Source organism: Eretmochelys imbricata, chromosome 1 (genome assembly GCF_965152235.1).
Source record: "Eretmochelys imbricata isolate rEreImb1 chromosome 1, rEreImb1.hap1, whole genome shotgun sequence".
Classification (NCBI taxonomy): domain Eukaryota; kingdom Metazoa; phylum Chordata; order Testudines; family Cheloniidae; genus Eretmochelys; species Eretmochelys imbricata.
The window spans coordinates 184,609,405-184,627,640 of NC_135572.1; the positions used below are offsets into that span (position 1 = coordinate 184,609,405).

The 18,236-nt window shown below is 39.2% G+C and overlaps 1 non-coding gene across 1 annotated transcript; it reads right to left on the reverse strand.

Annotated features, from left to right (window-relative positions):
* Positions 1–7,455: 7,455 nt before the first annotated feature.
* LOC144259773 (U6 spliceosomal RNA) lies at positions 7,456–7,558 on the reverse strand. Its single transcript, XR_013344909.1, has one exon. It is a non-coding gene; the product is annotated as a U6 spliceosomal RNA (small nuclear RNA).
* Between the last annotated feature and the right edge of the window lie 10,678 nt (positions 7,559–18,236).

Below are 18,236 nucleotides of genomic sequence, written 5' to 3' on the forward strand. Positions count from 1 at the left end.
CATGGTGAGTATGCCCCCACCCAGGTCACGCGTGACCGCACTTTTAATGAAGTTTATGCCAGGTTCATGTCAGGAGCACAAGTAGCTAGTTGAATAATGGCCATTCCCCATAGCACCACAGGCAGCTGCTTATGATTGGGGTGAGGGGGAATGTTTTCACTCCCAAATTGTGAAATCTCTCATGTAGTGCCCCAGTCCCCTATCAAACACTTTAAACTACTTGCCGAACCCATGCCAAGCACAGTAAAGGCACATTAGCAGCCACGTGGTTTGGCAGTCTGGAATGTGCGGGGGCAGGGTGGGTCTACATGCCCTTTTTTCTGTGTAAGAGCACTTTTAATGAGAATTTCCCCAAGGCGACCCTATGTGATATCAATCTCCTGAGGGAAATGGAGGTGGAAAGGAAGGAGATGCTGCAAGCATCTGGGTATATACTCAGTCCATATGCTGCTATGCTGCATACCACAATGATGCCAGCAGAATTAATTCAGGGGTTGTGTGGGAAAGTGTCCTACTATGGTGGAAGAAATAAGACTGCCCTGCCCAGAAACCTTCTGCAAAGGATTGCAGAGTACCTCCATGAAAGTTTCCTAAAGATATCCATGGACGATTCCCAGGCCACATAAACAGTCTTTTCTGGGGGGCCACCCTCTGCATAGCTGGAGTGGTCTCTTGTAAGCAGAGAACCACAGCACCTCACTTTTTCTTCACAGTAAACATGTAATATCACCAAATGTATGTGCCCGCTGAAGTTTAACTGGACTTTCATTGTAATTGTATACTCACCAAAGGTGCCTTCCCTGACATCACTGTCAGCCACCATGATGTCCTGCAACCTACAGGGCTCCAGGGTTAAAAATATTTCCCTGCTCTGGGGGAGAATGGATACACCGCTCGCCTGTCTCCCATTCTCCTCCTCTTTCTCATCCACCATATCCTCCTCCTTGTTGTCCCTAGACTCTCACACCTGTGAGGTGTTCATGTTTCTTGTGGGGGTGCTGGTAGGGTCACCCCCGAGAATTGCATGCAGCTCATTGTAGAACCGGCATGTGTTGGGTTCAGCACCAGAATGACTGTTCACCTCCCTTGCCTTTTGGGACGCTTGGCAAAGTTCTTTTATTTTTACACAGCACTGCTGTGTGTCCCTTGTGTAGCCCTTCTCCCCCATTCCATGAGCGATCTTTGCATAGATGTCAGCATTTCTTCTGCTGGATCTGAGCTCTGCCTGCACAGACTCTTCTCCCCACACAGCAATGAGATCCAGGCGGGAGCGCATTTGGGGTGTATAGTCTCCATGATCAGCTGTGCTCAAGCTGGCATGCTCCCATTGCTGATCTAACAGGAAATGGGAAATCAAAAGTTCCCAGGGCTTTAGCAGGGGACGGGCTGTTTCCTGTGTACCTGGCTGCAGTGCAGTAGAGTTGAGAATGATCTCCAAAGCTGTCACAGATGAGCTTTGTGGGACACCCCCTGGAGGCCAAATAAGTTGAATTATACAACGCTGTGTCTACCATAATGCACTACCTCGCAGTCAGCCCATGAAAATCAAACTAAGCGCTACACCTCTCACGGAGGTAGATTACAGAAGTTGACATCAAAGGTGACTTCAGATAAAGGACCCAATAGTGTAGACACATAAATTAACAGGTTGACTTAAGGCAGGTTCCTTTGACGTAACTCTGTAATGTAGGCCTCTGGAGGACTTCTCTCTGCTCTATTCGGGGTCAGGGTTATGCAAGGCCACAAGGCCTCCAGACCTAGTCCACCCTGCAACACAGATATTTTAAATATTACGTGTGCTAAATGTACTTAATCTTGTTTTTAATTTATGTGTGTTAATCCCTGGTTTTATAGGCACCACTCACTTGATTGAGTATTTTTTCAGTTAAATAGCTAGGAAACAAGAAGATATCTGAAATGGATATCTCATACATGTCCATTTTATATGTGGTAATTAAACCTAAATAAATAATTTAATTAAAAATAAGTATTAATGTAAAATAAATTACTTATTACACTTAACTCTTCTTTTGAGGTACTTCCTTTATAATGTTACATATTTAAGAAAAGCCCTAATTTATAACTGAGTTTCCAGGCCTAACCCAAAGGGAAGGAAAGACAGATTTCACAGGTGGATTGTGGTAAATGGGCAATTTCATGTTTTCAGTAGAAAAGAATATAAGTATCCCCAGATACAAGTCAGTTACAGACATTCATGGTGTGCAAAGTTCTGCATACACATATAATAATGACAAATACAAATGTAAGAATATAAAAACGCTTCCAATTGCTGTCTTAAAAGGAAGAACATGCTAGCATAGCAATTAGAAGCAGAAACAACTATTTAGAGAAGTCTGGCTGCATAAAAGTATGTGGTACTCAAGGGTCAATTGTATCATTCCATTAATTGTAGAATGAATGTAATTCAGACAATTGCTCCAAATGAGATATATATTTTTATTTTATTTTGTGATTCATAATGTAGGGATGCATCAAACTATTCTTAACCCTCAAACTACCCTACTGCAAATCCTCTTCACTACATTACTCTTTCCCAGCACTGTTTTTGCTGTGGTCTTTGGTGTAATAGTTTGGTATTTTTGGAGAAAGCAGTTTGGTGAAGGTAGTGCTGTAAGGCTGACAACTGTAGGATGAGAGAGTTAATTTATTGCGGGCAACCTGTGTGTGCCTGTGGGGGGAAGAATAGGGGGCAAATATTGCATTTTGTATTCTTTATGCCTCTAAGTCCTGACCTTCTCTTTTTCCTATTGTCTTTGCTGTTGCCCTGACCCTCAGGATCCCTTCTACATTTCCCTTTACATGCTCCTCCTCCATTTTCCACTTCTTGCACTCCACCCTACAGTGTGTACATGTGAATAGACGTGTGTACACACACACAAGTTTCTCCCACCTGCCCCCTTACTCCCTTCTAATATTCATCTGTGTCTCACAGTGCCCCTCTCTGCCCCCTGATTGGTCAGACAGAGGTCACTCTCTTATTTGAGGACATCTTGGCTTAACTTCCTTTGAGGACAATGGGAGGCAGGGGCTATCTTGACTGAGGGCAGGCTTAACTTCCTCATACATAGGCTGGAGGGAACTGATGTCCATCTTAACTAAAGGGAAATCTGTGCCTTCAGTCACTCTAAGAACAATGGGATAATGGGCACCAGTCTGAAAGAGGGCAGTTCCTTGTGATTTTTTTCTGATGGTGAAGATTTTATGTGCTGCTTCCTTTAAACCTTCACTTCTGAAGAATAACTAAAATATTACTATTAATACTAAAAGCTTATTTTTAAAAAGCTACCTCTTGCAGCAGATCCACTCAGGATTTAGCTCTTGACCGATTTCCATGTCCATACATAATATCGTCTTAAAATATATTAACTGACAAAATTTTAAAAAGGCGGCTGTTGTAGACAAATGTGAATACACCAATTTCATACACTTATAAACCAGCAACCCACTGTAAATTCAAAGGCATAAAAACTATAAATGTAAATTCTCATTGAAAAGCTACCTGTAGAGAAAAATGTATACCCCATTTTAAGCTTGTTTTGAGAAGTAACCTTTACAATGGAGATGCAGCTAGTGGCTTGTTATAGATTTCTTCAATGAGACCAAAGGAGTTAAACCCTTGATTCATTAAGATGGGATGTGCCAATAATTAGTAGATATGTATGATAAGCCAGGGTGATAGTAGTTTTTAAATTGGTTACATCAAAGCAAAGATATAGCAGAACACATATCAAAACTAAGAACTAGAGATATTTTTTGAAAGCTTTTTCATCCTTGTGTGAGTGTTGTTTGGTAATTTTGCACCCACTTTTTACTCTTGTACCTTTTTATAATTTATCATGGTCTTTTCTGAATGAATCAAAGGTGAAAAATAGCCAGCGGATATTTAGTGCTTTCAGGTGAAATTGGAAAAGTCATTCACTTCATGATGTGCCTCAAAGGTGTTTTACAAGTGCAAGCTACATTTTTGAGGTTTATTTTAAGACCGACTTCTCCTTAGTTTGGTCTGTTTCTATACATTCAGTACCTTCTGTGCATTATCGTTAAAAGATCTGCATTTTATTCTAGCATGACATCTTTTGCTCTTTATAATAGAATGGGTTAACAAAAAATAAAAAAAAAACTTTTGCAGATCTTTCATAAGTATGTTTTATTAATTCTACAAGTGTGGTTGAATAAAACAGTGAATTTTAATAAATTATGTAACACATAAATACAAATACTCCCAAAGTTACCTAGCTAGTCTGGTTGCCTCACATATTGCTGCAAGGTAAGTAAGAGACCTGCATTCTTATTGGGCTCATTATTTTGCTCAACTAGTAGCAAGAAAATGGATATTCTTTGTAGGAGGGGGGTCTCCCCTTCCAGTTTGGATGGTCATGATCCCTCAGGAGTAAAGAACTCCCAGAGAGTGTGCTACTGGCTTCAATTTCAGAGTCATCTGCTTGCGTGCCCTTTTGACCTATTCGAGTATGTGGGGAAGTGGTCACAGATGCAGATTGCACAAGAGGATGATAGGAATATGATATAGTTACTGTGAAGCCAGAGAGGACAATAAACTCTATTTAAAAAAAATAAAAAACAAAAAACTGGAGGCAAAACAAAAGTGAATATAAGGGAGGCAAACTAAGAAAATTGTTTCAGACAATAATGAAGTGATGTGCCTTTAAATATCAGTTTAATTGGCCTGAGACAAATTTTCTGGAATATTTCCCACAAGCATTAATGGTCATTAAAAGTTTAAATCAATGTCACAGTTAGACTAGACCAGAAGGAGTATAAAGAATTCCTATGGGGGAAAAATGCACTGTACTCGAATATTGAATAGGTAAAGTGAGGGATAATGTATTTGAGTGGAATTTAACCATATTGTTATGTATATTATTTCCATAGAACTCTGACTTTGCTTACATGTAACAAATATGAAGTTACATCATGCAGACTGTAGTCTCTACATAATAAAATGTCTGCATTTTATCAGAATATAATTTCACATAATAAAATGAAGCTTCATCTGAAGAATGCAAACACTAGTATAATGACTTAAAAGATGCTCCAGATATTCTATTTCCAATTCATTATTGATATTTTCTTATCCAACATAATCTGAGCTACATATATGCATGTACACTATCACTGTATTTGAGAACCAATCTAGTCCTGGCCAGTATTGAATCCATGTGATGCTTTTTTTGTGGCCACTGTGAAATGAGTTATTAATCTCTGTCCAGCTCCTTGTGGAGAGGCATTCACATCCCAGCACCCAACACTGGCTCATTTTGTATTAACTAGTACCTTTGTTTGGAGCCTTAGCAGAGAGGGTAAGGATGGAATAACCATGGTGAGAATAAATCTTCTCTCCTTTGTAGATGGTCCTTTGGGTCACATTTGAAGCATGTTGCTGGAGAAGCCTGTTACGCCACTGCCTTTGCTGTACCCCTTAAGTGAACATAAGACTTTGGTCTCCACAGTTATCAAACTGACATTATCACAAGCATCAAAATAAAGTAGAACAAAACATATCTAACCTAAAGACAAGCTCCTTTAAATTCAACCTGTTTATAGCTGCTACATGAACCATTAACTGCTGTGGATGTAGTACCTCAAAAAGTGATTGTGATACAAATATTCAGTTTATTTCCCATATGAAAAGCTTTACTTAGGCGTGAAATTAGTTTAGGAGTTTATAAATATATTAATCTTAAGTAAGCTTTTGGAGCAGCTAGTCCTGGAATTCACAAGAGGAGAGGCAATTCCTGATTTAATCTTAAATGAAACAAAGGATCGGGTCTGAACTGCTTGGTAATAGCAACCATAATGTAATTAAATTTAAACATCCTTCTAGGGTGGGAAAATACCAGAGAAACCCACCACAGTAGCATTTAACTTCAAAAAGAGGAACTACCCAAAAATGAGGAAGTTATTTAAATGGAGATTGAAAGGAACAGTCTCAAGTGACATGCCTGCAAGCAGCATGGAAACTACTTAAAAACACCATAATAGTGGCTCAAACTAAATATGTATCCCAAATAAAAATAGAGGGCCCCTCCCAAAAAAGCCATTATAGCTAGCTGCAGAGTAAAAGGTAGTTAAAGGCAAAAAGATGTCCTTTAAAAATTGGAGGCAGATCCTACTGAGGAAAATAGTTTATGCTCCTTTCTCTGGCAAATCAAATGTGAAAGTATAATTAGAAAGTATAAAAAAGAAGTTGAAGAGCAACTACCAAAAGACAAAAAAAACCTAAATATGTACATCAGAAGTGGGAAGCCTGCTAAACTATGTGGGGCCACTGGACAATCATGATGCTAAAATAGCACTCAAGGAAGACAAGTTTGTTGCGGAGAAGCTAAATGAATGCTAATATAATGTAATAAGTCACCAGGACAAGATGATATTCACCCATGATGTCTGAAGGAATTTGGATATGAAATTGCAAATCTAACTGTGGTATGTAACCTATCACTTAAATCAGCCTCTATATGAGATAAACTGGAGGATAGCTAATGTAATCTTTAAAAAAGGCTCCAGAGACAATCATGGCAATTATAGACCACTAAGCCAAACTTCAGTACTGGACAAACTGGATGAAACTGTAGTAAAGAACATAATTACCAGATGTATAGATGAACACAATATGTTGGGGAGGAGTCAGTATGGCTTTTGTAAAGGGAAATCATGTCTCACCAATCTACTAGAATTCTTCTGCAGGAATCAACAAACATATGAACAAGGGTGATCCAGTGGATATAGTATACTTGGACTTTCAGAGAGTCTTTGACAAGATCCCACATCAAAGGCTATTATGCAAAGTAAGCAGTCATGGGATAAGAAGGAAGGTCCTCTCATGGATTAGTCACTGATTAAAAGATAGGAAACAAAGGGTAGAATAAAGGATCAGTTTTTTGCACTGGAAAGAAGTAAATTGGATCTATACTGGCACTCATGCTGTACAACACATTCATAGATCTGGACAGGGGGTGAACAGTGAGGTGACAAGGTTTCGAGATAATTTAGGGGATAGTTAAGTCCAAAGCTGACTCTGAAGAGTTACAAAGGATCTCGCAATACTGTGTGAGTAGACAACAAAATGGCAGATGAAATTCAGTGTTGATAAGCCCAAAGTAATGCACATTGGAAAAATCGTATCAACTATACATACAAAGTTATGGGTACCTCAAAAGGTGATTGTGATACAAATATTCAGTTTATTTCCCATATGAAAAGCTTTACTTAGGCATGAAATTAGTTTAGTAGTTTATAAATATATTAATCTCAAGTAAGCTGTTACCACTCAAGAAAGAGATCTTAGTCACCGCAGATAGCGCTCTGAAAATCTCTCTTCGGTATACAGTGGCAGTTAAAAATGCAAACAATCATAGAATATCATAGAATATCCACTTTGGAAGGGACCTCAGGAGGTCATCTAGTCCAACCCAAAAAAATATGGAATGCTTCACAAATTTGCTTGTCATCCTTGCGTAGGGTCCACACTAATCTTCTCTGTATCATTCCAATTTTAGTGTATGTGCTGCAGAAGCCTAATGTGTTAGAACCATTAGGAAAGGGACAGATAATCAGACAGAAAATATCATAATGCCTCTACATAAATCCATGGTATGCCTATGCCTTGAATATTGCAATCAATTCTGATTGCCACATCTCAAAAAAAGATACATTAAAACTGGAAAAAATATACAGAAGGTAGTGATTGGGGTATAGAACAGCTTCCATGGGAGGAGAGGTTAAAAAGATTGGGACTGTTCAGCTTAGAAAAGAGATGACTAAGGGGGATATGATAGCGGCCTATACAATTATAAATGGAGTGGAGAAAGTGAACAGGGAAGTGTTCTTTACCCATTCACATAACATAAAACCCAGTGGTCACCCTGAAATTGATAGGCAGACAGTTTAAAACAAATATAAGGATGTACTACTTCACGCAATGTAGTCAGTCTTGGAACTTCTTCCCAGGGGATGCTTTGAAGGCAAAAAGAATAACTGGATTCTAAAAAGAATTAGGTTTCAGAGTAGCAGCCGTGTTAGTCTGTATTCGCAAAAAGAAAAGGAGTACTTGTGGCACCTTAGAGACTAACACGTTTATTTGAGCATAAGCTTTCGTGAGCTACAGCTAGGTAATTTCATGGAGGATAGGTCCAGTGATTATTAAGGGCACAAACCCATGCTCTTGGTGTCCCTAAAATCTGACTGTCAGAAAGTGGGACTGTATGACGGGGAATAGATCACTCGATAATTGCCCTCTTCTGTTGTTTCCCTCTGAATCATCTGGCACTGGTCATCGTCAGAAGACAGGATACTGGGCTAGACAGACCATTGTCCATACTGGGTCGGACCATTCTTATGTTATTAGGTAAAAAAGCCTCAATCCTGTCACTGTCTGCATGCAAGCGCATTCCTATATCCACATGCAGTCAATTGAAGGATCATGGCTGAAATTAAGATTTGCACACTGTGCTATATGTATATAGTACTAAAGCACCACAGGTGTTTAAATCGTAGTTTGAGAAAATAGAGATCTAAACTTCAAATACAGATTCTGATGTTTTTCTATATAATTAACTTTCACTATGGCAATACTTTTCTTGAATAAAATAATATTAAATTAACTTTATTCCTGGAGGGGTATTTTTATTTCTAGTGTAAAAGTTAAGTATACTTAGCTAGCCTGATGATAAAATGCCTCTACAATGTGCTGCCAACAGGGAGACCAGCTGCCAGATCAATTATCTGTGTATATCTGCCTCTTCTGGGGAAAGCCAAAGCAAAACTACTGTATGACCAATGAAGAAGACTAAAAAGATTTAATCGATCTACTGCAGCTCATTGAACATTTGTCAAAATGGAAACAGTTGTCCAGAATTTAAAGAGAGGCTCTTACAAGCTGTGTTTTTAGTTAAATATCCCATCTAATGTGTGATTTATTCAGAATTGAGAGCCAGAAAAATGTAATATTATCTACAGTATGGAAAACAGAAACAGGAAAGCTAGTCTTGGGAAGGGTAAGTGTTACTTAAAGCCCCAATTGTTTTACAACCTAACTTTATCTGACAAACAGATTTCCATGTTAGCAAAAAATTAATAAAGGCTCTGAAGTTCTGTTTCAAAATGCTGAGCAGCTAAACTGATGTCTTGTCATGAACTACAGTGCCACATACAAACATAAGGAAGGAAAACAAGCCGCACAAATGGAGGCAATAATGTGAATGAGCAGGAGAGAGAAAGCTGGGTTGCTTGGTTGTTTGGTTTCATTTTCCTGTACGTTTTGGTAATGCTTTACATCAGTGGTTCCCAGACTTGTTCCGCCGCTTGTGCAGGGAAAGCCCCTGCCACGCCAGGCCAGTTTGTTTACCCGCCGCGTCCGCAGGTTCGGCCGATCGCAGCTTCCAGTGTCCGCGGTTCGCTGCTCCAGGCCTATGGGAGCCGCTGGAAGCAGCGCGGGCCGAGGGATGTACTAGCCGCCACTTCCAGCCACTCTCATTAAGAGTGCTGATGGGGATTTACTTGGATCTCCTGTTGTGGGCCACTAGGGACTGTTCCCCCATTACTAAAGCAATGTAAAGTGCTGTGCCTACACACCAGTATGGCTCAGGCGCGCTCCAGCAATCCTCTTATGCTGGAATTTACATTATTTTTGCATATTGTTCTGTGTATTATTCTTAAAATAATTTAGTTTAATGAAGCATTTAAAAGCAAAGCATTAGTGATTTTTAATACTAAGGTATAACATTCTTTACAGTGATATGAGAGTTGCTGTAAATATATGGAACAATCTAGTTCTTATTTAGTTATCAGTCCCAGGGAGAGCACTGGGATGTCAATGCCTCCCAAAGCTTCCACATATGCGTCTTTTGTGTGCCTGTTATTATACCCATCTTGTGGAGTGTAGCTTGCATGAGAGGGAAGCAGCCATGTTCCTGCCTCTTCCACCTCCTTTTGGAGTGCTGGGAGCCTCTAGGGGATAAGGGATGTTGCAGCTATTGTGCTCCCTGGAGCATATGGGCTATAATTTTACCGCACCTGCCCCCTCATACCTATGAAAGTGTCAGGCAGAATCTGGAATTTGGAAACATATAAGAAAGCTTAAAATCTTTAAGCACTTGCATGCCATATAAGGGTGTGTATCCAGGGTCAGGATTTGTTTATGAGAGCAGCAGGATGCTCAAGAGGAAGAGTAGGACCATGTTAATATTCTTGTACAGGAGATTTTATATTGTATGTTCCAGAACAACAAAGGGCTTGAGTAAGTATGCTCAGTCCAGTTCCTATTTAATTCAGTGAAGCAGGATATGCCCTAGTGTTTATTTAAAAAAAATCTTGCACATTTTAATGTTTTTATGCCTATGTAAAATCAAGATGTTAGCATATAATCAATAAATAATGTGTAAAAATATGGTGACAAGATTTTTAAAAAATCAGAATGTTAACCAATCTATTGTTTAAAAGCAACAAAAACTATTTAGAAGAGGAAAGTAGATTCCTGATAGATTTCTACCCCACAAATTATAAATAGAACATACTTTATATTCCTGATATATTTATTACTCGCAAATGCCTTTGAATGGATTTTGGTGTACACTCTGCCTTATCAATGCCAGGGAACAGTAAATGGACTTTGGAGTTCATGATGGGCAGAGGTCCATTTTTACAATATTGTAGTATCACATATTCATTTTCCTCTCTTCAGAAAATCTAAGGAGGTGTTCTTTCAATGAATTGTCTTTCTTCTATGAAAATCAATTCTTTCTTATTACTAGTATCCACCTACTGCCTGTGACTCTGAAAGTGAATGCTGGGTTATCTAATCTGGTATTTCTTCAGGCAGCTTTTTGTCTGTATTTGAAGCATGATGCATCATACAATCTAACAGCAGGTACTGGCTGGCATGCAACTTACATCTGACAAGATGTCAGCCTTAAATGCAACACCTAACTCGCCTTTTTCATGTACTGTAAACAACAAGATGGGAAGTAAACAAACTGTGGAGGTATGGAAGTACAAAAGGAATTCTGATGTACTTTGCAATGTTGATACTTATTTTAGTCTAGAAAAATAAAAGTACATTACATACTTCAAACTAGGAAATGAAATTCTACATAAACTTACAGCTGCAATTTTTGCATACTAATAAGAAAAAAATGTGTTTAATTTGTTTTAGAGTGCTGAATTATCTCCATCTGTTTGAATATATGGAAAGAGTTCATTCGGGTTCACTTTTCTTGATCATGAAGATAATTGGTAGCCTACTCTAGATATCGGTCTGTTGATATTTCCATTATAATCTCCCTTTTTTAAAGTATTTACATCATCTATAAAACTAGTTTTCAGGCTGAAATATGCAGTATAGATTTTGATACATTTAAAACACTTTCCCTTGTACCTTTCATAAACTTAAATTTAAATATTATAAATATTATATAAATTTGTCAATTATTATTCATAAACATCTACCACAGATAGACAGATTTTGATTTGCCCATCTATTTTCCACACAGACAAGAAAAGCTGTTGGAATTCAAAGTTTTGCTTATACTCTGATACCTGTGCTGATTGCCAGCCAGCTCGTCCCATCTACATCAGCATTTAAACGTTTTAAGTTCTTGTTTACGAATTATGAGGCAGATCAATACAGCCATGTACTGTAGGGCTCAACTAAGCTCACATGAAAAGCTTTTTCACTTGGTGAACAGTCTTGTTTCCTCTGACATTTGTCATAGAATCATAGAATATCAGGGTTGGAAGGGACCTCAGGAGGTCATCTAGTCCAACCCCCTGCTCAAAGCAGGACCAGTCCCCAATGTTTGCCCCAGATCCATAAATGGCCCCCTCAAGGATTGAACTCACAACCCTGGGTTTAGCAGGCCAATTGAAATGTTGGCAAATGCAGACTGACTTTTCAGATCACTCTCCGTAAAGGACACGTGAGGGATTCTTAACTGATGTCTCTAACAAGTGAGCATGTGTAAGATATCTAGTACATTTTATTTTAGCGCAATCTAAAATCCATGTGGGTGTTTACTCACATATCTGGAATAGATCATTTGAGGTGACCCACTCAGATAATTCCAGATAGTGTAGTAATTCCATTGTGACAGTTGACCAGCTGTTGAATTCAAAGTCAGTGGCTAATAAAACACTTTCCATCCATTATTTATTTAAATATGTGTCCTCTGACTTTACTAAGACCTGACTGGATGAGACACATTCACCTAGACCTGTTGTTATGCAGATAGGCTCATTATAAGCCTTAATGTCCTTTATGAACTGTACAATATGAACTGAGAGAAGATACAGGGAAGACATAGGATTATGCTGTTTGCATTTGGCTCCACTTCAGGTGGCTTCTCAATATTGTATTGTACTTTCTGGCAGTTGGAGGCATAGGGACAAGCAGAGCATGGGTTTGTATCCCAGACCATCTTGGCAAACAGCCATTGATGGACTTATCCTCCATGAACTTATCTTATTCTTTTTTTATTCCAGTTGTATTTTGGCCTTCACAACATCCCATGGCAATGAGTTCTACAGGTTGGCTGTTCATTTTGTGAAGAAGTACTTCCTTATATTTGTTTTAGGCCTTCTGCCTATTAATTTCATTGGGTGTTCCCTGGTTCATGTGTAATGTGAAGTAGTAAATAACACTTCCTTATTCACTTTGTCCACATCATTCATGATTTTGTAGACCTCTATCATATCCACACAGAGTCATCTCTTTTTCTGCAAGACTTGGTGCCTTCAGCCAAGCGTCATAAAAACAGTCTCCAGTTTGTTCCATCTTCATCATGCCAGCGCAACCCAAGAACTGAATGTTTATCAGAATGGTCAGAAGGTGAAGCATGAAGTAGAACCGGTCTATCTAGGTGTGACCTTAGACCACACACTGAGTTACCATGCCCACCTGAAGAAGACAGCAGCTAAAGTTAAGATATGTAACAATCTTCTTAGCAAACTGGCAGGTTCATCGTGGGGTGCCCATGCTCCAACTCCGTGGACATTAGTTCTTGCCACCAAGTATTTGGTGGCGGAGTCCTGCGCACCAGTTTGGAGTCAATCATCACACACCAAACTGGTGGATAAGCAGTAACATGCCGCCATGCGCATCTCCGGCACCCTGTGCCCGACCCCTCTCCCATGGCTTCTGGTTCTGAGCAATATTGCTCCTCCTCATATCAGATGAGAGGTTGCCACAAGCAAGTTACTGGAGAAAGTACGCTCCAACCCAAGCCTGCTGCTGCACAATGACCTTTCAAACCAGCAGCTGCATGTTTGCCGTCACATTGCCCATTATGGTCTCATCTGCCACGCCAGGATGTAAGGGCGGAAACACTCTGGTGAGAGGAACGAATATCTGTTATAATCCCCAACCAGTCCCCCATTGCCGACCCCACAATCTGCTCGCCTTGGTTTGACCTGCCCCATCGTCAATGGTCCCTGTTGAACAGGTTCCGGATTGGGTACGGTCTCTGTGCAGCTAACCAGTATCGCAGGGGCTTTTGTAACAGTCCTTTGTGCAGCTGTGGCACTGTGCAAATGCTGGCACACATTGTCGATGAATGCCTGCTGACTAAGTTCAGAGGTGGCCTAGAAGAACTGCATCATGCCACTGAAAATACCATCACTTGGCTAGACAACTATGCACACGCTAAATAATAAAATCTCTTTTCTAAGCTGAACAGACCCAGTCTTTTAAATTTCTCCTTGTATGGAACTGTTGCATTCATCTAATAATTTTTGTTGCCCTTCTGTGGGTTTTTTTCCCAATTCTAATACATTTTTTTTTAAGATGGGACCATCAGAACTGCATGCAGTATTCAGTGTCTTTGAATACCATGGATTTATATGGTGTCATTATGATTTTCTGTCTTATTATCTGTCATTTTCCTAATGGTTCCTAACATTCTATTAGCTTTTTTGACTACCGCTGCACATTGAGCAGATGTTTTCAGAGATGACACCAAGGTCTCTTTCTTGAGTGGTAAAAGCTAATTTAGACCCCATCGTTTTGTATGTATAATTGGCATTATGTTTTCTAATGTGCATTACTTTGGATTTGTCAACATGGAATTTCATCTGCCATTTTGTTGCCCAGAGAGACAAGGTGGATGAGGTTATATCATTTCTTGCAGTGGTCTCCAAACGTTTTGGTTCGCGCGTCCCCAGGGCCAGCTCTGGGGAGGCGCAAAAAAAAAAAGAAGAGCTGCTGCCGCCATGCCACCAAAGACAGAGCGGGGAGAGCCGAGCTGCTGCCGGCGTGCTGCCGAAGAATCAAAGGTCCGGGAGCGCTGCTGCCACCGTGCCGGTGGCGCTCCTCCTGCCGTGCACCCCCAGGGATGGTCTTGCGCACCCCCAGCTTTGGAGACCACTGATTTATTGGACCAACTTCTGATAGTGAGAGAGACAAGCTTTCAAGCCAAACAGAGCTCTTCTTCAGGTCTGGAAAAGGTATGCTGAACATGACAGCTAAATGAAAGATGGAATGGAATGATTAACATAAAATAGTTGATTTTTAGTGTCTCAGAGAGTTATGAATTTGCAGACACTAAAAATCATGGACTGAACAGATACACTGGTTCTACGTCTCATTACAAAAATATATAACACTTCTAACCCCTTTTTGCCCTATGACTGCAGAGGTGTTAGTGGGCCATTCTACTTTGAATGGTCCTTTAAAATATGTGCTAATTACTTAAGCCAAACAATCTGTTCCACCTAGAATTTATCTGTGGTGCTTGGAGTACCTTTCCCAGACTTGAAGAAGAAGTTGTGTGGCTCAAAGGTTGTCTCTCGTACCAACAGAAGTTAGTCCAATAAAAGATATTACCTCTCCCACCTTGTCTCCATTAACTATCTTGAGTAATTTTGTGTTGTCTGCAAACTTTACCACCTCGCTGTTTGCCCTTTTTTCCAGATCATTTATGAATATGTTGAACAACGTTGATCCCAGTATAGATCCTTGGAAGAACCCATTATTTACCTCTTGCCACTGTGAAAACTGACCATTTATTCCTTCCCTTTGTTTCCTATTTTTGATTAGTGGGGGAAAAAAAAGTCCTCCTTATCCGATGACAGCTTGCTTTGCTTTGGTGTTCAAGGCTTTCTGAAAGTCCAAGTACAGTATATCAACTGGATCACCCTTGTCCACCTGTTTGACCTTCTTGAAGAATTCTACTAAATTAGTGAGGCATGATTTCCCATTAGAAAAGCCATGTTGATTCTTCCCCAACATATCGTATTCATCTATGTGTCTGATAATTCTGTTCTTTAGTACAGTTTCAACCAATTTGCCTGAAATTAGGCTTACAGGCCTATAATTGCCAGACTTGTCTCTGGAGCCTTTTTTAAAAAAATCAGCATTACATGAACTATCCTCCAGTTGTCCTGTGCAAAGGCTGATTTAAGCAATAGATTGCATACCACAGTTAATAGTTCTGCAATTTCATATTTGATTTCCTTCCGAAACCTTGGGTGTACACCTTCTGGTCCTGGTGACTTATTACTGTTTAATTTATCAATTTGTTTCAAAATCATCTTTATTGATACCTGTATCTGAGACAGTTCCTCAGATTTCTCATCTAAAAAGAATGGCTTAGGTGTGGGAATCTCCCTCACATCCTCTACAATGAAGACTGATATAAAGAATTCATTTAGCTTCTCCACAATTTCCTCTTCTTCCTTGGTAGTTCCTTTAGCATCTCAGTTGTCCAATGACCCACTGATTATTTGGCAGCTTCCTTCTTCTGATGTTCTTTTCTTTCCTCTTAGTTTGTGTGTCTTTTGGTATTTGCTCTTCAAATTCATTTTTGGCCTGCCTAATTATGTTTTTGCACTTGCCAAAGTTTATGCTCCTTTCTATTTTTTTCAATTTTGAGAGATTTTAGAATTCTCCAAGACAGCATTCCTGTTCATGCTCTAGGGTGTTTTGATATCCTTTGTAGTCAATACTGTGCCTCCAAAACACAAACATCCTCCTTTTTTCCTCACATATTGCTGAGGTTGTTAGATTACCTGCAATTTATGAAGAAGGAAGAAAGATGGCTAGAACACTGGTGGAAGCAGTGTTACACTCAATCAGGTTGAGGCATAAGGAGGTGTTTAGATGTTGAGCAGAAACTGTGGGGAAAAAATCCTTGTCACCAGCATACAACCTGTGAAATATAAATTAACAGAAATGTTCCCAGTAGTTAACCTGATTAATCTGTTCCTTTTTATCCAACATAGTTGAGTGTTTTCAACACTGATGACTTTTTAAAGTACTTTGTGAATAAGATCATCGGTCTCCTGAGTGAACATTGTGCCTCTGATGCGGGGGAATGAGTTTTCTTTGCTTCAATTTTGGCTTGTATTGCTCAGTAAATCTTTGAGGTGCTATGGGATATATGACCTGCTATCTATGGATTCAATCCATATGCTTCCTGAGTAACAGAAACCAATGGGGAAGTGTTGGGGGCCATTGTTAAAGAAGACTGTCAAATCTTCCTTGAAAGGGACAAGGTGTTTTTATCTTTTTTTATCATTAAATTCTTGCTCAAAAAGCCATCCTTTCACATACAGACTGCTCAACTATTACTGCCTTTTGAATCCCCTTTGTTGTGGACAATCATTGAGAAGATTGTGGCAAGCAACCATATCAGTATTGAGGGCCCAATTCTTGTCTCTAAGAAGTTTTAAACCAGTGTAACTTGATTGACGCCAATGAAATTGTTCTTAATTTATTCCAAAATAATTGAAAAGAAAATCGTGACTCTGGAATCTTTAGGTACTCCGTTACCTCAGTTTTTTTGGTCTTAGGTCTGGGTATAGTATGGCCTGTGTTTCATATAGACAGCACATTACCTTTGTACTCCATGCTGTGCACTGATTACCAGCTGAGTTCCAGATGAAGTTCAAGATATTGGTTTTGACCTATAAAGCTTTAAATTATTTGGATTCTCTTTATTTGAAAGATGGACTTTCTATATATATATATATATATATATATATATATGATAAGAATGTAATTAAGAACCTAGGACTTGCCACAATATATCAGATTAGTTATTAATGTTGTCCAATAGCCTGTATCTCCTAGTAGCCAGATCATGTGCTTCAGAGGAAGGTACAAGAAGCCTTGCAATATGTTATGAAATAACCCACCCACACCAAAAAATCTTTTAAATTCTGATTACGTAACTGTTTGCTTGTGACTCCTGAAGCATGAGAGTTTATATTGTTCTAAAATTCCTGCTGGGTTTGCTTGTTTTTGTTTTCTAATTTACTCCTTTACTGTTTTAACTCTAGATGTTATCGCTACAACTGTCCATTTTTTAAATTTAATCATGGCAAGATCTTGGCCTCAAGCTCTTTACCTTGTGGCAATAAGTCCCACAGGTTAATTGGGAGAAGAACATATTTCCTTTAACCATTTTAAAATTGTGCTCTTCATTTTCGTTGAATGACTCCTTGTTCTTGTATTATAAGAAAAGGTAATTAGGTAGTGCCTGATTTATGCTCGTAGTGCCATTTATTATTTTGAATGTTTCTATCATGTATCCTCTTTAAGATGAGTATTCCAGTCAACTCTAAGGCCCAGATTTTTTGAAGGTATTTAGACGTTGCTCCATTCAGTGTTGTTGTGCCTCAGTGTCATTTTTAGAGCTGATTTAGGCACTTAAATATCTAAATCTCATTGAAAGTCAGTGGGACTTACACTCTTAAAGGAACTTGGCATTGCAACATTGAATGGGGGCAACACTTAAAAACCTTTAAAAAAACTGGGCCTAAATGTCGTGTCTGCAGTTATCCAAGGTGCTCAGAATAGAAATTTTATTTATTAATCAAGGGACTGATGCCAGGGTGCTTTCAGTGAGGGCTCCTTTACTGTGGAATCAGATTCTATCCTTGGAAATCCAGAGCCTGATTTGGTGACCTTCAGATTGTATGCAAGACTCACCTGTTCACCTAGGCTTTTCATGGTTGAGCGGATTAAATAGGAAATATGGGGAAGTTGTGATGGGGGCTACAATGGGGAACCATGTTAATGGTTATGCAGGATGGGTTCTCTTAAGAATTCTGGTTTTAGAGAAGTAGTGTAATATGGCAACATTGGAGGCTTTTAACTTTATGGAATGAGTTTGCATAAATTTAAATGGGGGAAAAATCTAAATAAACCTAAATCTGCATTCCTCTCAAGTTAATAAAGAGTTAAAATAACTTGAGAAGTACAT